The 6958-nt window shown below is 38.4% G+C and overlaps 1 pseudogene; it reads right to left on the reverse strand.

The window, feature by feature from the left end:
• Nucleotides 1–5087: 5087 nt before the first annotated feature.
• LOC138667885 (olfactory receptor 11L1-like) lies at nt 5088–6013 on the reverse strand (annotated as a pseudogene).
• Nucleotides 6014–6958: the final 945 nt, after the last annotated feature.

The raw sequence follows: 6958 nt of genomic DNA on the forward strand, positions 1-6958 counted from the left end.
TTAAAAATGCATGCATTATGCACCCTATCATTCAGAATTCATTCTGCAATTTTTGTGCACATGATGCGTTTTTTTCCGCAAAAAAAAACGCATCGCGGTAAAAAAAAAGCAGCATGTTCATTAATTTTGCATTTTTTTGCATTTTACTCGCTATTCTATGCATTTGGAAAAAAACGGAAAAAAAAATGCAACAAAAACGCGCAAAAAAACCCCCAAAAATCGCATCAAAAACGCGAAAAAAAAAAAACGCATGTGGATTTCTGGCAGAAATGTTTGGTTTTTGTCAGGAAAATTTCTGCCAGAAATCCTTACGTGTGCACATAACCTAAAAATTAGCGTAAAAATTGTTTTTAATGGTCCATTACGGGGACGTTTCAGTACGGGAATGTGAACAAGCTGGAGAAAGGTTCACATTTCTGAACAAAAATGTTGCATTAATGAGCCATTAAAAAACACTTTATATACCAATTTTTGGTGTGCTGCTTCCAGTCCCTTTTTTATCTATCACATCTATCTATCTATCTATCTATCTATCTATCTATCTATCTATCTATCTATCTATCTATCTATCTATCTATCTATCTATCATTTATTATATATTATCTATTTATTATCTATCTATCTTTCTATTATTTATCTATCTATCTATCTATCTATCATTTATTATATATTATCTATTTATCATCTATCTATCTTTCTATTATCTATTATCTATCTATCTATCTATCCTATCTATCTATCATTTATTATATATTATCTATTTATTATCTATCTATCTTTCTATTATCTATTATCTATCTATCTATCTATCATTTATTATATATTATCTATTTATTATCTATCTATCTTTCTATTATCTATCTATCTATCTATCTATATATTATCTATCTATCTATCATTTATTATATATTATCTATTTATTATCTATCTATCTTTCTATTATCTATCTATCTATCTATCATTTATTATATATTATCTATTTATTATCTATCTATCTTTCTATTATCTATCTATCTATCTATCATTTATTATATATTATCTATTTATTATCTATCTATCTATCTATCTATCTATCTATCTATCTTTCTATTATCTATCTATCTATCTATCTATCATTTATTATATATTATCTATTTATTATCTATCTATCTTTCTATTATCTATCTAGTATGTATTATCTATTACACTAGGCAACAACATTTCAAAAATTGTCTGTTTCAGAAATCAAATTAGCCATTTCTTAAAGATTTTGAAGTGCTGAATTCAAATATGAAAACTGTTAATAAGATTATGAAATGCCTGAAGAAGATTTTCCACCAGCTTTATATAGTTTTCTGACTTGGTGTTTCCAAGGAAATGTGTTGCCACTAATTGGAATGCTACCCATGCAGCCTTTTCCTTGCCAAGCAGTAAACGGTGAAACTCTTCATCTTGCAGAAGCTCATGAATCCGAGGACCAATGAAGACTCCTTCCTTTATCTTTGCTTCACTCAACCTTGGAAATTTACAAATGAGATACCTGAATGCCTCTGCATTTTGTCCATTGCCTTTACAAAGTTCTCCATGAGACCCAACTTGATTTGCAATGGAGGTAACAGAATTTTCTGTGGTTCGACAAGTGCTGGATGCATAGTCCACTTCTTTTTCTTAGAAATTCCTTACCCATTTTAAGGCACCGTGCAGAAGTAACAATTGGTAGCATGGTCAGTTGGCTCTCTCCATACCATCGGAAATTGCAAAAGGCGTTGATTGTGTTTTCCCAGTGAGATGTGATGAACATCGACTACAGCATGTATGTGGAGCCAAAATCTTGTCCTGATTTCCTATTTTGCAGCCAAAACACAGGTTGCAAGCTTTCTTAACCATATGAGTCAAGTTTTGCTTTTGTGACTCAAAAGTCACCTCACCACTGATATGGCAGAAGTGATCTGCTTTATTAATGCAAGTCTCAGTAAGTCTTATCTCAGTAAATTAGAATAATTATTAAAAAAAAAACCTGCAAAGGCTTCCAAAGCATTTTAAAAGGTCCCTTATTCTTTTTAAGTAGACTCCACAATCATGGCGAAACCCGCTGACATGACAGATGTCCAGAAGGCAGTAATTGACACACTCCACAAGGAGGGTAAGCCACAAAAGGTCATTGGTAAAGAAGCCGGCTGTTCACAGAGTGCTGTATCCAAGTATATTACTGGAAAGTTGAGTGGAAGGAAAAAGTGTCATCGAAAAAGGTGCACAAACAAGCGGGATAACAGCAGCCTTGACAGGATTGTTAAGAAAAGGCTATTCAAGAAATTGGAGGAGAATCACAAGGAGACAACTGCTGCTGGAGCCACCACACACAGACGTATCCAGGAAAAGAGCTACAAGTGTTGCATTCCTTGTGTCAGGCCGCTCATGACCAATAGACAATTCCTAAAGCATCTTACCTGAGCCAAGGAGAAAAAGAACTGGACTGTTGTCAGTGGTCCAAGATCTTGTTTTCTGGTGAAAGTAAATTTTGATAATCAAGGTCCCAGAGTCAGGAGGAAGAATGGAGAGGCCACAATCCAAGCTGCTGGAGGTCTAGTTTGAAGTTTTCACAATCAGTGATGGTTTGGGGAGCCATGTCATCTGCTGGTGTAGGTCCACTGTGTTTTATCAAGACTAAAGTCAGCACAGCCGTCTACCAAGAAAATTTTAGAGTACTTCATGTTTCCCTTTGCCGATAAGTCATTTGAAGATGGAAATTTAATTTTCCAGGAGGACTTGGCACCTGTCCACACTGCCAAAAGTACCAAAACCTGGCTTAAAATCAGCAGCATCACAGAGCTTGATTGGCCAGCAAATTTGCCTGACCTTAACCCCATAGACAATCTATGTGGTATTGTCAAGAGGAAAATGTGAGACACCAGATCCAACCTGGGCTTCCATAACACTTCAGCAGTGCCACAGACTGATCACCATTGTAAGAAAACACAGACACCCAGAAAAAAGTCCTTTAATTGAAAGAATGACACAGACTCCTTTAATAATCTTAATTAAACCATACATAGGACCTCACCCATTCCTCCGATGCCCTCGTCATCTGCAAAAGACTTAAAGAAACAAACAACAATATGTTAGGGCTGGTGGAACGCACCAAACAATATAAAGAAGGGTATAAGGTGCGTTCGCAGCCTGGGGTCCACTGTGCAGAGATGACACCTGCTGCTTGGTAATGATGGACAGTATATGGCGGCATAACATGAACATACGCGGGTTAACTTCATTCGGTATGTAGAAGGTGCACCCTGTTGCATCACAGGGCTGCAATACTGCAGAGTGAACTCTGTTGTTTTGGTCACAGGACCCTGACCCAAGGACACAGGTTTAGAGTTCCTCCAGACCCATTAGTGTTCGGCTCTGCAACTGCGGTGCCAGTGAGAAACTAAAGAAAATATTTAATGCTGTACATGCGCACAGCACCGCTCTGGGGAATGCTACTAACCACCCTAAGCTGGGGCCATGAAAGTGCACTATTTGCACACGGTGCCGCTCAGACGGGTGCTGCTACAGACGCTGTACTGTCGTGCATCATGCTGGATGGCAGAATCTGGCGCTAGTTAGCTCCAATCTCCCACACTCAGACAACAATGCTAAGGAAGGGGATCAATTAGGATCTTTCATCAGATTGCATACACACATCCACACATACACAATTTTAGATTTATACTAGCGCATAGGCGAGTGGCCATGCAAACCTTTTATAGCAACGTCCTTCCGGGACTTTCCCAGTGGTCCAATCAGGGCTGCATCAAGACCAGAGCATATGACCCCTGATCTCCAATGAGAGGTCATCCCATGTGCATGCTCAGCTGACAAAAAACAGGAATTAGTCCCGGGATAATCTGATCGCCTTTGATTAATACTGGTTACAATAGCTGAACCTGAGACGGCAGCAGTAACCAGACGGTCAGCATCAGCTTGAGCAAGAACCTGGGACCAATTTTCCTGGTGAGGATGGATATGGTTTGAGGACATGGTTCGAGATTCCCCTGTGCAGCGGCGGGAACTTGACACCTAGCACAATATTTCTCACCTTTCCGTAAGGATGCTGCTAATCAATTTGTACCATGATGTGTTCAGCTCTGCTACATCTAAATGGCAGGCTGCATGGTTACATGATGTGACCATGCAGCCTGTCATCCAGCAGACACACTGAGCACTGTGTGCTCAGTGTCTCTCTGTGAACTCCCATTTCCTATCTAACGACACTGCGAGTGTGAGAAAGTTCTACTGCTCGTGATGCCATCTGACAGGTCCTGCGATTTTACAGCCAATGAACTCACTTCACCTTTCTGACGTCAGCACTTACGCTGTGGGAAAATTTCCAATGCCTCTCACGCTGACATCACATGGGTGAAGTGAGTTAATTTGCCATGAACTCACAAGAGATGGAAATTTAACTGTCCAGCAGGACTTGGCACCAATCAGCGCTGCAATAAGTACCAATATGTGGCTTAAAAAAACAGTATCACTGTCCTTGATTTTCAGCAAACTTCCTGGCCATAACCCCAAAGAGAATCTATGTGGTATTGTCAAGAGGAAGAAGAGAGACACCAGACGCAACAATGCAGATAATCTGAAGGATCCTATCAAACCAGCCTGGGACTCCGTAACACCTCAGCAGTGCCACAGGCTGATCGCCTCCATGCCACGCCGCATTGATGCAGTAATTGATGCAAACGTTCCCTGTCCAAGTATCGAGTGCATTTACTGAACATACATTTCAGTAGGCCAACATTTCATATTTTAAAATCATTTTGCAAACTGGTGTTATAAAGTATTCTAATTTACTGAGATAATAACTTTTGGTTTTTCATTGGCTGTAAGCCATAATCATCAACATTTACAGAAATAAACAATTGAAATAGATCACTGTGTTTGTAATGACTCTATTATATACGAGCTTCACTTTTTGTGCTGAAGAACTGAAATAAATTCACTTTTTGATGATATTCTAATTTTGTGAGAAGCTCCTGTCTCTATTTATTATCTATCTAGTACTAATTATCTATTATCTATCAATCTATCTTATTGATAATACGTAATGTTCTATTAAAAATGCCCTATATCATGAGCTTAGCACGTGTTTCCTGTATGGCTTTCCGAATGTCTCTATTTCTTAGACTATATATAATGGGGTTAACCAAAGGAGTAAACACAGTATATAGCAGAGATAGGATCTTGCTCACGGTCAGTGATCGGCCTTTTGTTGGGACTATATAAATAGTGAACATGGTCCAATAATATAAGGAGACCACAATGAGGTGGGAGCTACAGGTGGAGAAGGCTTTCTGTCTACCGGTGCTGGACGAGATCTTTAACACTGCTAACACAATATAAGTATAAGATATTACAATGATTGTGGATGGGACAAATACAATTAAAATAGACAAAAGATACATTTCCAAGTGAATAATGAAGACATCAGAGCAGGCAAGTTCAAGTAAGGGGACAAGGTCACAGAATAAATGGTCAATGATATTTGCTCCACAAAAATTGAGTTTTGCGGTTTGTATTATAAAAGAAAAGAAAATCCAAACAGCCAACAGGTAACAGATAATATCCCACAATGTCTATCTGTCATGATGTTGGAGTAACGTAGAGGATTACAGATGGCCACATATCGGTCATAAGACATCATAGCGAGAAGAAAACATTCAGATGATTCAGAGGCGCCTAAAAAATAAAACTGAGTGATGCATTCAATAAGACTAATGCTCCCCCCATTATTCAGTAGAATGTGGAGCAAGTAGGGGACAATATCGGTGATGACCAAAATGTCACTGACGGACAGTTGTGAGATGAAGAAGTACATTGGAGTGTGGAGGTTCTTGCTGGTGGACACCAGGGTGATGATTAGGAGGTTCCCACATATCGTCCCACAGTAAATCACCAAGAAAAGAAAGAACAGTGAAATTCTGAAACCTTGGCTGCCTTGAAATCCTAAAATAAAAAACTCAGTGACCGCTGTCAAATTGCTTTCCTGCATTTCAGAATGAACAAGCTACGAAACGATGCAATTTTTAAGGTGAGAAATATGAAAACAAAAACATTTATTATACAATGTTGTGTATATTGGTTAGAAAAATACCAAAGTAACTGTGAAAGGTCAAGAATATGAACAATCAGAGCAGAATTATATGTGAAGTGTGAAGCTTCATACAATTTTCAATCAGAAAACGAAAAGACATTTACTTATTTTTTCAAGTCCCAGAAGTAAAAGAATCTTCCGCCGCCGTCAGTCTGGATGATATCTGGAGATTTCCTGCTAATACTTACAGCAGATATTTATCATTATTCATCAGGAAATCTAGTGCAGAATCTGTGAATATTAGTTCTCTTGTGTAGAAATGTCCCAGAGGAAAAAGTGATCATCACCGTCACGTTATGTGGTCGTCACACAAGATTAATATGAACCACAATGGTTTTATGGCCGGATATTTATATGGTAATAAACGGCAAGGTGCCAGGTGACGTGAGTCTTGGGAGATTTTTTTGCCTCTGTCTCATGAGTTCTCTTTATTTTATTCTTTCCAAATACAAATATAAAATTATAATTAACAGCTTGTTTGTAAGAAAATACAAATCAAATGTGTTATACAGTTTATCATAAATAACATTTAAGTGTAACTTTATTGAAAAGAGTTGAGGGGGCACGTGTCGGAAGTTCTGTGAGCTTTACAGATGTTTTTTTATTCTTCAATTTAACTGTGTCTGTTGTGTTTTTCGCTATTCATAATCTTCAATTCTGCAATTACCAATAATTAGGGTTGAGCGAAACGGATCGGTCATTTTCATAAGTCGCCGACTTTTGGCACAGTCGGGTTTCATGAAACCCGACCCGACCCCTGTGCGGGGTCGGCCACGCGGTCAGCGACCTTCGCGTCAAAGTCGCGTTTTAATGACGCGTTCAGCGCCATTTCTCAGCCAATGA

The sequence above is a fragment of the Ranitomeya imitator genome, chromosome 2 (assembly GCF_032444005.1).
Source record: "Ranitomeya imitator isolate aRanImi1 chromosome 2, aRanImi1.pri, whole genome shotgun sequence".
NCBI classification, from domain to species: Eukaryota; Metazoa; Chordata; class Amphibia; order Anura; family Dendrobatidae; genus Ranitomeya; species Ranitomeya imitator.